Source organism: Chlorocebus sabaeus, chromosome 23 (assembly GCF_047675955.1).
Source record: "Chlorocebus sabaeus isolate Y175 chromosome 23, mChlSab1.0.hap1, whole genome shotgun sequence".
In the NCBI taxonomy this organism is placed as follows: Eukaryota; Metazoa; Chordata; class Mammalia; order Primates; family Cercopithecidae; genus Chlorocebus; species Chlorocebus sabaeus.
The window spans coordinates 72,084,282-72,096,997 of NC_132926.1; positions in this window are offsets into that span (position 1 = coordinate 72,084,282).

The window sequence follows — 12,716 nt, forward strand, 5'->3', positions numbered from 1 at the left end:
GACTAGTAGAGTTGAGGACAGAAATATCTGAGATGACCAATTTAACTTGCTACTTGACAGTATAAATTCTATCTCTGTAGATATCGCCAGTGTTTATTAAGCACCTACTAAGTGATGCATAAAAATGGCAAATAATTGGCAATGTGCTGGATGTATTAGAGGCTTTGATGTATGTAGACCCAGAAATTTAGGGACTAACATTCCCATTTTAAATATAAAATAAAATTTCAAGAGACTAAATAATTTATTTGTTATTTAATGACCTAGCTAGTAAAAGAACAGGGCCAAAATTTATAGCCAGATCATTAATTTAATTCAATCTAATTTATTTTCAGTGTAAACCTATTTCCACCAGGCCACAACTATGCCTGTCAAATGATATGGCAGGAAAATTATATCCCTTTGAATAATGCAAACTTAGAGAATCCATGGTGGTTACCCCAGACTTTGACATTTTAGTTTTCCCTGTTTTGCAAGTTTCCTAGAAAATAATCGATGTTAAAGCTTTCTTTCCTTCATTTATAAACTGAATGGGTTTTCTGATAAACATCTTTTTCATATGTTTATTCGTGAACTATAATTATTCATTCTTAGTTAAAATGATTAGAAAATAATTCTAAATGACAGGTTTCAATGTATTTGGCATTAATGTGACAGTATCAAAATTTACTGACAGTAACATTGACTTATAGACAGACAAAGTTCATGAAATTACTTCCTACATTCTTTTTTTTCCAAAATGGAAGCACCTTTGAATCTGTAACAACCATCATTTCTTACCAGTAAACACAAAAAAGAATATCAGAAAATTAAAGACCCCTATAATTCCACTTCCATTCCCTTCCTTACTCCCCAAGTAAAAACTGTTTGTGTTTACCCTTTTTGAACATTTATGCACAGTACAGTGGTGAAAAGTGTGAATTCACATTCTGACTTTGTCACTTACTAGCTATGTGACTAGACAAATTAGTCTCTTAACCCTCAATTTCTTAACTGCAAAATAGTAAATAATATTACCCAACACATACGAATGTTATATGTAATGAATCATATAATAAGACAAATTATGTTAAGTGCTTAGTGCAGTACTTTAGCACTTTATAAATGGTAGCATACATATGTATGTATCTCTCTTTATACATATTGTTTACATAAACGAATTATGCTACACATATTGAGCCATAACTCTCATTTAACAAAATTTCTTAAGCCATATTTACACATCTATATGTAAGACTACCAGTTGCTGCATAACACTCCACATTGTGAATATAAAATAATTTTATTTAAGCATAATTAATGAATATTTGAGTTGTTTATGGTTTTAATCTCAATAGAAGCATTGGCAAACTGTCAACAAATGAAGAGATAAGAAATATTTTAGGCTTTGCAGCCCATTCAGTCTCTGTTGCAGTTATTCAAGTCTATTGTTGTAGCATAAAAAGAGCCAGAAACAATACAAAAACAAACGGGTATGGCTCTGCTCCAATATTTTCTATTTCCAAAACAGACAGTGGGCTTGATATGGCAATGGGCTGCAGAGTTTGCCAATCCCCAATATAATGTTCTGATTGATACTGTAGTACTTACATTTTTTTCTGACTTCTCCTGTTACTTGCTTTTAAATCATACACACACACACACACACACACACACACACAGTCTTATCTGCTCAGGCTGTGATAGCAAAAGACCAAAGACTGGGTGGCTTAACCAACAGGAATGTATTTCTCACAGTTTGGGAGGCTGACAGTCTAAGATCAAGGTGCCTGCTGATATGGTGAGTACTCTCTTCCTATCTTGCAGACGGGACTTCTGGGTATGTCCTCACATGACAGGGAAAGACAGAGTGGAGGAAGAGGGAGAAAAAGAAAAAAAAATCTCTGGTGTCTCTTCCTATAAGAGCAATAGTTTCATCACGCAAGCCCCAACTCTCATGACCTCATCCCTCCTTAATTACCTTCCAAAGATGTGTGTCAAAATACCATCGCCTTGAGGGGTAGGACTTCAATACATTAATTTGCAGTGGGGTGGAACACAAACATTCAGTCCATAGCACTTTGAATACAGAAACCGATTTTTAAATTGCAAATCTTGATAGGCATCATATGATTTTCTACAATTTACACTCCTACCAAAGAATGAGAGAAAGCCCAGGTTCCTACCTCTCATCACCCGCAGTTGTAACTCATTTGATTCTTTAGTAATCTGATAGGAAAAACATTACGTGTCATTTTCATTTGAATATCTTTGTTCATAAGGATAAAATCTTTTCCTATGTTTATTGGTCAACTATTACTTCTTCATTTGGAAATTTTCAGTACACATCTTTTTCAACTTTTCTAGGTTAATATTTTTCTCATTGATTTCTGTCAGTTGTTTAGAGATGCTAACTCTTGCCTATCAAGACTTATCCACATCACACTTTCCCATGGCATCCAGCTTGACCTTTATAATACTCATTATACTCAAAAGTACTTGGTCAATGTGGGCTAGATGGCAAGGTCCATGAGGTCATGATGACTGCTTATCTTATTCAGGGTTTAGTACCTAACACTGACCGTAGTGTCTGGGGCATACCTGGTGCTGCAAAACTGTTTGCTGAATAAATCAATAAATAGCACATATTTTGCAAATATTTACCACTGTATATTGTTTTGTTTTTCTGTTAACTTTATTATAGCATCTTTGACCACATCGTTTTTAATTTTTATAACCAAATTTGTCTATTTTTCTTTACAGCTCTTAAGTTCATTTTATGCATAGAAAGTCCTTCTACACTCCCAAGTCATTAAAATACATTTCTTGTATTTTTTCTATTGTATATATATATTTGCAATTAAATATCTAATCTATAAATTATTTTTGTATCTGTTTAAGGTAGATAAACAATTTAATTTTTTCTATATAAAGACTATACTATTTATTGAGTGATCTACGTCTTTACCACCAATGCGAAATGCAATCTTTATTATATTCTAGATAGAATAAATTTTTAATATACGTGTGTTTCAGTGTGTGGTAGGGTATATCTCTATTTTTCCTATCTAAAACTTTTTTTCCCCTATTCTCATGCAAGGACATTTCCAGGTAAATACGGTTTCAATTTGTCAACTCTCTGTTGAATCAGTCAGTCACTCCCTACAGAGAGAGTAAGCCAGTTAAGCAGGACACTGGAAGAGGAAAAATCATCTTTCAATCTAGCTTTACTCATTAGCTTTAAGTTGCACAGCTTAAAAGGATTCATAATCATACCTGTCTGACCTGCTTCACAGAGTTGTTGTGAGACTCAAGAGTGCAGATTGATCTGCATACTTAAAGTGCCCTAAAAATTAAAAGTTTCTGAGAAGTGAAAATTATTCATATTCCCTACTATTGACAAGTATCCAGTTTATTTCATCTTGAGAAGATGACTCAAATCTACTGGAACTGGATGAATAAGGTTCTGTGGTAAATGGAGGCAAATCACCGAAAACATCTTCCTGTTTTTATTCCAAGCAGGTGGAATAAGTAGTCCCGTCAAATGAATCCAATACTCGAGCGGTTCTTGGCTAGTTCTGTGCCTCTGTCATACTGGCACACCGCCTTGTCTATCAGGAGTCAGCACACTCCCTCAGCCGTTTCTTCTCCGGCAAGACCAGGTGGGGAAAGCTCTGATGTGCTTCTCCACAGGGGCCGTGGGATGGGTTGGATGAATGTATTTTGGGTGCTACATTTGTTTCCTGAGGCTGTTGTTGTTACAACAAACTGGGTTGTTGGAAAAAAGAGACACTTACTCTCTCACAGTTCTGGATGCCAGAAGTTGCAAACCAAGCTATTAGCCAGGCCACACCCCCTCTGGAGAATCTAGGGGAGACTCCTCCCTGGCCTCTTCCGCCTTCTGGTAGCTGTCAGCATTCGTTACCTCGCGAAGGCATCACTCCCAGCGCTGCCACCATGATCATGTTTTCTCCTCCCTGTGTCTTCTTCTATTCTGCCTCCAACAAGGATGTTTGTCTTTGGATTTATGGCCCACCTAGATAATCCAGATGATAGCCTCTCACGGTCTTTAACTTAATCACATACGCAAAGGCCCTTTTTCCAAGTAAGGTTGCATTCACAGATTCAATGGATTAGGGCATGGAGATATCTTTTCAGGAGCCACCACTCACGTCGCTACCTGTGCCCCGTATCTTCAGAGGAAGTAAATGTAAACAGGCTCTGTGCTTGCAGTGCTTTGCCAACTCGAGTCTCAATAGGACACAGCTGAAATTAGCCAAATGGGAGCTCACTCTCAAATGATGGGCTTGAAGTTCTGACATTTTGCTGTTCCTAAAATATACACATAACTTCTGTCAGATTCAAACTTGACTGAGGTTGCATTTTAAAAAGATATACATTTAATTACTTCCTCTCTGCTCCCACTCCAAATCTTCATACTCTAAATTGAAGAGTCAAGACAGCATCACCAAATTACACATGCTTCCTGCTTCAAACCACCACGATGCATTGTGGAACAAGGTGAAGTCCCTGTAAGCAGACACCTCATCAAATCCACCCTATGTGAAACTCATTGCTCAAGCACTTCTTACAAAGCAGTCATTATATTTTCATAAGCAGTCCTTTCCCTTAATCTTTCAGGGCAAAGCTACACCAGGACTGATTTTTAACCACAGATAGCAAAAACTAAGATTTCTTGAGATCTAAAGACATTTCTCCTCTTAGTACTTCAATTGAAGAGAATCTCCTCTTCTGCAAGTTCCCACACTGATCTGAAGCCGAAGGCATTTATGAACTGTGGTTGCTGGTTCCCAGGTCAAAACTCAGCTGTTTTCATGTAATCCTTTCAAGATTTTTCAGATTACTCTTAAAATTTGGGCTTTAACCACTCCAGATAAAGTTTCAGGTACATTTTTTTTCAGGCTTATGTTGTTTCTGGGAAAGGAAACCCTGGCATTTACAAAACCAAAACAAAACCAAAATAAGTTTTGCATTAAACAGATCATTTTGTTCCCATCCCCAAATATCTATCTACCCAAAGGTGCCATAACCACAACATGGAGAAGTCGGACTTCAAAAGGTTATTGGAAAGAGCTGCAAGCATTGCCATAGAGAATCACTTAAAATGCATTTTATTTCATCTGCTAAAATAGTTTTTTGCAACCAGAAAAAGTGTTTAGGAAACCTTCTAATTTGGAAAGTTGGCAGTGTAGCTTTAATCAGTAGACCAGGAAAAAGAGTTCTTAGGAGGTGTAGTGACTCCTCCAAGGTCCCACAGCTACTTTTGCAGAATTTGAGACTGAAATCCAGATTGCCAGATCCCAATCTGGTGTTCTCTCCATTACTGTTGCATCATTTCATTCTCTTTTGTAATAAAAATACTCCCTGAAATGACAACTTTAGGACTTCCATCTGAAGTGGAAGGATAGTGTTAAGAACTCAACATCTACAGACAGACAAGACGGCAGCGACTCTTTTCTGTAAAGGAACATTAGTAAATATGTTCAGCTTTGCAGGCCACACAGTCTCTGTTAAAACTACTCAACTCTGCCTTTGCAGCCATAAAGCAGCCACAGAAAATACATAAACAAATGGTATCACTGTGTTCCAATAAAACTTTATTTACAAAAACTGGCAGTGGGCTAGCTTTGGCTTGTGGACTATAGTATGCAGACTCCCAGATAGAAGTTTTTCATCAGCCTTCATTTTCCTGTTCTGTAAAATGGGTATAACAATAGCATATCCTTTATAGGGTGGCTGTGAGGATTAAATGACAGAAGGTATGCTGTCTTATAGTACCTACCTGGCACATGACACAAAAAATGTTAGCTGTTATCATTATTATCATCATCATATAATTTCTGACTGTGCCTTCTGAAAAAGGATGAGAAACAAAGATATCACCATTTAGCAATCCTTTCTTTTTCTCCCGCCCCCAGACAAGTCAAGATTTACCCACTGCCATGAGCCACCCTCTAATGCTTTACAAACTTCATCAGGTAGGCGACTATCACAATCACACAGATGGCAACATCAGACTTCATGCTCCCAGGGCTCTGCAAGCCTGAGACAGACAGTTTGCCTTCTATTTGGAACCCTGGCAAATTCTGAATTCCTATAGCCTCCTGCCTGGCTCCTTGAAACCAGGTGCTCAAATAGATAGTTTTCTTTTTAAACTTGAACAGTTTTTATTTTCACTATTTATTTCTAGAGGTTTTAATGAAGCCAGGTGCACAGTTTCAAAGGCCGCCATTATTTCTCATGCCACTCTGCCCCTTGTGTTCCCCTGTAATTTGAAATTTTGTATTCCAAAGAGCTTCATGTTTCCTCTACTTGTCAAAGCTACAAGAACTAACTAAGGCATGTGCTTATGTGCCTATGTGCTTATGTTTCTACAACTTCATAGAAACCCCACTCATTACCCATGGTGGAGACAGGGTGGTTTCAGGATAAGGTGGTCTACTCTTCCACTTCGGGTAGTTTCCACTTAATTGCAAAACCTCATCATTATTACACTTCAATGACACAGGCCCAAGAGATTGCATGATGACAAGTTTCTACTAAACCTTAAAATAATAGAACTCTTTAAAGCTAGAAGTATTTTAATAATGTGTCTCATTAATTCTTTAACCTCTTATCTGGGTGACAAATATTCCTGAGTTTATGGTTAACAAATTAAACCCTAGAGACGGCTCTGAAGTAGATTGGCTGTGGACTAATGAAAGGGGCTAGTTACTTAATACTCTGAAAAATGTTCTGTCCACACTTAGATTAGATTCTACTCTTTCACTGAGAAGGTTTCATTGTATCACTGTAGAGTTCCGGGGCTAACAGGCTCATACATAAGAAATTTATATTTCATCATTTCCTTAAGTATCGTGGGGCTGCGAGGAAAAAAAATCACAAATTCAGAGATATATGTGCCCTTTCCTTCACAATTATTTGTAATTGTGTGGTTATATTAAGTTTTCCTGAAAACTATAAACTGCTTTTTTCCTTTCATATGCTTACATGTTTCCAGACCAATGTTAATGGGCACACTGCCAATCCCCCATTTTCTTCTGCAGAGTAGAATCCAAGCTCCACATGCAGACTGCAGAGTCTTTAATCAAAAACATTTCCAGCCAAACTTCCAATAATTTCCCTCCATGAAACTTCTACAAGAAATGAGATTTCTTGCCTTCGTGCTGTTGGTTTCAAGTCACCCTCCTTTCACACACCCAGTTGGTGACACACTTACTCTTCATGCTCAGCTCTAATTCTCCTACCCCCTTGCCTTCCCTCCTCATCATTCCAGATGGAAGGAAAGTCTCCTTCCTCTGTACTCCCAGAGCATCTGTCATTTGTGCCACTAATGTGACCCTCTTGCTCTCATCTTTTGGCACCTTAACTGCATTGGGACTTATCTCCCTTACTAATAGGAGGGCAGGATTATTGGAATCCCCCCCTTTCAGAGCCTGGCACAGCTGCCCTGCCCAAATGATAAATTCAGTTAATGTTTATTGATGGCACAATGCAAAAGTGAAAAATGATTGCCTTCAGGCTCCTCTTAAAGGTACCCCACAAATTCAGTGAGGATGAGTTTACAGATTTTACTTAAGAAAGTATATTTTGACTTCAAAATAATCTTACTAACTGCACTTAGAAAATTCATTTAGGAAGATGAATACGTAAATGAAAGACTCAAATGGTTTTTCTGGAACACTTACTTCCATATAGCCAGTCCGAAATTATTTCAGTCCTGCATATGACTGAAAAATCCATCCCAGGAAATGCAAAGGCTCTGAGTCTCCAGTTCCAGGAGGGAGTTTCAGACCCAAATAAAGACCTACCCCAACTTCAGATCAAGCTTTGAAAGCCAACCAGTGAGGGTTCCATTTTATTTTACCGGTATTTCACACATCCAGATCTGATAGGTACATCTTGCCCGCTAGCATTGTCATTTAGCTCTGGGACCAGAAAATGAGTCCTAAGGCTAAACTGTGAATTTAAAAATATGGGAGCCAAGAACTCAAGTCTACACGTAAAGCCCATAAAACAGGCCCTTTTACAAAGTGAATCTAAACAATAAATTCGAAAAAAAAAAAAAAGACCTTTTTAAATAGCAGTGTTCCAATTTCCCTCCTTTGTAGATTTAGAAATTCAGACAGCTTCTCAGTGATGTTTGAAAAAGTCTCAAAGTACTTAAAAGAGTTACTTGACATACTTCAAAGAAGCTAGCTGCCACTGACTCATCGCTCCCACTCCAGCCCCTTTTATTTATTCTTCCCCTCTACCTCCAGTTTTTGGTTGACATTTGGAAGGGTCATCTTGCCACACAGGAGCCAGCCCCAGTTCCACATCTGAATTAAAAGACTCTCTGAGCAGATGCTAAAGGAACTCTAAAATCTTCAGGCATTTCCCTTCAGGCAGTTCTTGCCCTCAGAGGAGCTTACATTCTAATGGGGAAGTCAAACCAACAAAATTTCAGGTTTGGCTCTGCTGTAAGAAAAAGGAGATAACTCAGATAACCCACATGCTTAATTCACTTTGCATTTTTAAAAACCTGTCTACACACCTTATGTTTGAAAAAAGATATTGCAATGTAATAAAGTGCAGTTTATTAAAATTTTTGAGCAAAATGTGTGAGGTGGTGAGGGGAGGAGAGACAAAGAGACCATGTTCCAAGGGACTGACTCTGCAATCAGGTCCCCTTGAGTGGACTTAGTCACTCAAGTCCACATGTACCCATTCGGCAAAGCATCTACATAAGTAAGAGCATGGTACTGGGGCAGTGGTGACACCCAAGAGCAGTGGTTTCAATGCTTTTAGCTCTTTGTCATGTAACACTAAACTCCAAATACTCAAGTGAGTTATTACTTCATATAACAAGAAAATTGGAATTGGTTCATCCACCAGCTCAGCATCATCAGGGACCAAGGCTCTACTTACCCAGTTGACTTCTGTCCTCAGGCTTTCCCTGCAGGGTTACAAAATGGCTGCAGCAGCTCCAGCATCAACACTTACCCAGTGCTGTCTTTGAACACGGTCATGTGAGAGTAAGACGCTCTCCCCTTTTTAAGAGGGAGGAAAGAGGCCTGTCACAGAAACTCCCAACTAATTTCCATGATAAGTCATTGGATTGGCCAGAATTGTATCACATGTCAATTCCTAAATCGATAATCCAGCCTGGAGACGAAAATTATCATGATCGATTTAGACCAACCATGATTCACCCTCTGAGACCCATGGCTACCTGATACTTGAATAAAATCAGTTTTGTTAGGAAGAAGGTGGTGAAGGGACAGCTTTTGGTTGATAATAACCTATGGTATATTCCACAAGGTCATATCCTTTGAAGGGATTAGGAATGCAGCTTGAAAATTCATACATTCTTTACTGGCCATGGGAATTCCCTGAGTGTTTTGAGCAGGGAAATAACATGAACAAATAATTAGATGTAAGGGATTTTGCAGCCTTTTATTCTGAAATTATAATTCTTGTTTCTTTACATTTACAGGTGGTAATCATTATTCATTTATTGAACAAATATTTATAGAACCCCTGCTGTTCCGAGCGTGGGGATACAATGCAAGGCAGCTGCAGTTCCTGCCCTTAGAGGAGCTTACATTCTAATGGGGAAGTCAAACCAACAAAATTTCAGGTTTGGCTCTGCTGTAAGAAAAAGGAGATACCTCAGTGAAGGAGTGGAGGTAGGACTCTGATAAAGTGGCTGGCCAAGAGAAGAAGGCCTTAAGATGACAACTGAACTAAGATGAGAAGGACAGGAGGAGGCCTGACATAGGGAGGTCTGAGAGCAGAGCCTTGGATGCAGAGGGAAGTACAAGGCCCTTAAGAGGAATGATCTTGGCGAGCTAGAGACCCAGAAAATCCTGGATAACTGTCAGTAAGAGGGAGAGTGGTAGAAGGCAAGACTGGCTTGGGTCATGAAAAAAAATGTTAAGCAACACACACAATAACGTTCATATATGTGGAGGGGCAGGGACCAGGCCAGGTAGGGTTTTTAGGCCATGGCAAAAGTTTCTATGTTAATCCAAGTTAATATGCATCTGTGTTTTTCCAAGAGAACAGAAGATTTTTAACAAGGAAGATTTTTGAATGTCACTTTTTAGAAGTGGGCAGGGCTGGAAATAGCTTGTAATTGGTTGGTGTTAGGACAAGTGCACAGATTTTATGGGATGTTTTCAGGCAGTAGAGATTGTAAGGGTGGGACTTAAGAGTTATTTAGAAAAGTTTGACAAGACAGAGACCTGACTTCTTGAAAAATGTGCTAGGCCAGCTTTAATGAGCACATGGATTCTTGGGGGATCTTGTTAAAATGCAGATTCCAATTCAGTAGGTCCGGGGTGGGACCTGTGAATCTTCATTTCTAACATGTTTCAGGTAATGTCAGTGCTTCTGGGATGAGGACCATACCAGGATTCTAGCAAAATGTGGCCTTAACTCATATTTTCAGTTGTACTTTCTGCTAATATCTTATACTTAACTATGCACTCCAGACACAGTAGCCATGTGTTGCTATTTACATTTAATTAAGATACTCAGTTCCTTAGTTGCACTAATCAGATTTCAAATATTTAAGAGCTAAAAGAGGCTAGTAGCTACCACACTGGACAGAGCAAGTATAAACATTTCTATAATGAAAGAAAGCTTTATAGGCTGGCACTGCTTCAGACAGAAGATACTACTTCTAGTTCTTTAGGATTTGCTGTTATCAAGTCTTCTCCACCCCATTTTTTGTAACAGGGGACACATATTGTCTTTACCTGCTAAAATCGAATTCATCTTCTAAGAATTAATTATCTCAAGTCAACTTCTTCTATGGGACCTTTCCTGAAACTCAAACTGGGTGTTGCTTTCAGCTTCCTTTAAATCTGCAATCTCCATTTGGTTTTCCTCTGCAATGTATTTCTACTGTATTTTGCCTGCCTAGTATCCAAAGTATCTGAGCATCCAGCTCCTGTTTCTCTGGTTGTAGAACTCTATTTTCTTTGGGTTGGGGATGAGGCACTACTTCTCACCCATTTCTCCATGTGATTCAGTTGAACCTAAGTCTAGACTCCTAGCCATAATCATTAGCACATCAGCCAGATGAGAGCCAGTGACATTAATCCCAGGACATTTGCTGAAAAAATTAGATAAAAGTGTAGATAAAAGTACCCTTTCCACTGAAATCTCTGAGCTGTCTGGATGTCAGTCTGGACCTGCTGGCAGCCATTCTGCCATTCAATGAGCAGACCTTGCCCAAGAATGAGGACAACTCAGGGGAAAAGAAAAACCAAGAGATCCAGACAGAGCTTAGATGGCATCTCTTACCTGGCAATAGCTGTATTTGGAGTGCTATCTACCTTGAACACTAGTTACTGGACAGTTACAATTTCCTATTTTTGCTTCATCTAGTGTGTAGTGGAGAAATCTCGCCCTCTACAACCTCTCTTAAGACGTTTGTTTTCTGCTTTGATATGTGGTAGTAACCAAGTACTTGCTAATTCTTCCAGCTCCCCTGTGATCCAACTTTTCAACATCATAACTGCCCTTTGTTAGTCTGATTCAAAGGTTTGTAAAAGGCATTGTGAACATACGCCCACCTAAAGTTTCCTTTACCAATTTTAATATTCAAATTATTTTAACATGTTAATGATCTAATTTTATGGAGCCAAAGACTTAAGTCTCTATTTCTCAATGACATCTATTTTTATTAACTTCTACAGATTGTTAACACTCCTGTGTGTACATAACTGGATTATTATTATTTTTGAGACAGATTTCACTCTTATTGCCCAAGGTGAAGTGCAGTGGAGCAGTCTCAGCTCACTGAAACCTCCGTGTTCCGGGTTCAAGCAATTCTCCTACCTCTGCCTCCCAAGTAGCTGGGATTACAGGTGCCCACCACCATGCCCAGCTAATTTTTGTATGTTTAGTAGAGATGGGGTTTCACCATGTTGGCCAGGCTGGTCTCAAACTCCTGGTCTCAAGTGATCCACAAGCCTCAGTCTCCCAAAATCCTGGGATTACAAGTGTGAGGCACCACACCTGGCCTTAAGTGGATTATTTCTTAATAGCACAAGTTATCCAAACCAAGTGCAGATTTCCTAGTTAACATGTACTGTTTACCTGGCTAACCCATGTGTACCTCCCAGAATATCCTCCACCTGCGCCTGCCTCCCAGCTTTGAGGGGACTCCTCTAAATCTATTGAAGTTGTGTAGTAGTCTGGGCCAGCAGGCTGGAGGATGACTCCAGATCTGACTCTTTCAACCCACCCTCCCTTCTAGATCAACTCACATGGACCTTCTTAGCTTCATGTCTGAGCTTACTCCCCTCCACAACTTTGTCCTGCTTATATATGGAATATGACCACAAGCTACCTACCTCCTAATGGGCTCAGAAGGCCCTGTGGGGCACAGGTGCTAGGAATGTCCCTAGACTTCAACCTGAAAGGTGCCTCCAAACCCAGATGTAACACTCGACACCACCCATCTACAATCTTCTCTCTACAACTACATTTTCTAACTACAACTGGACTAAAGAAAGAGCAATCCAGGCCAGGTGTGGTGGCTCACATCTGTAATCCCAGCACTTTGGGAGGACGAGGTGGGTGGATCACGAGGTCAGGAGTTCAAGACCAGCCTGGTCAAGATGGTGAAGCCCTGTCTCTACTAAAAACACAAAAATTAGCCAAGAGTGGTGGTGGGTGCCTGTAATCCCAGCCACTTGGGAGGCTGAGACAGAGAACTG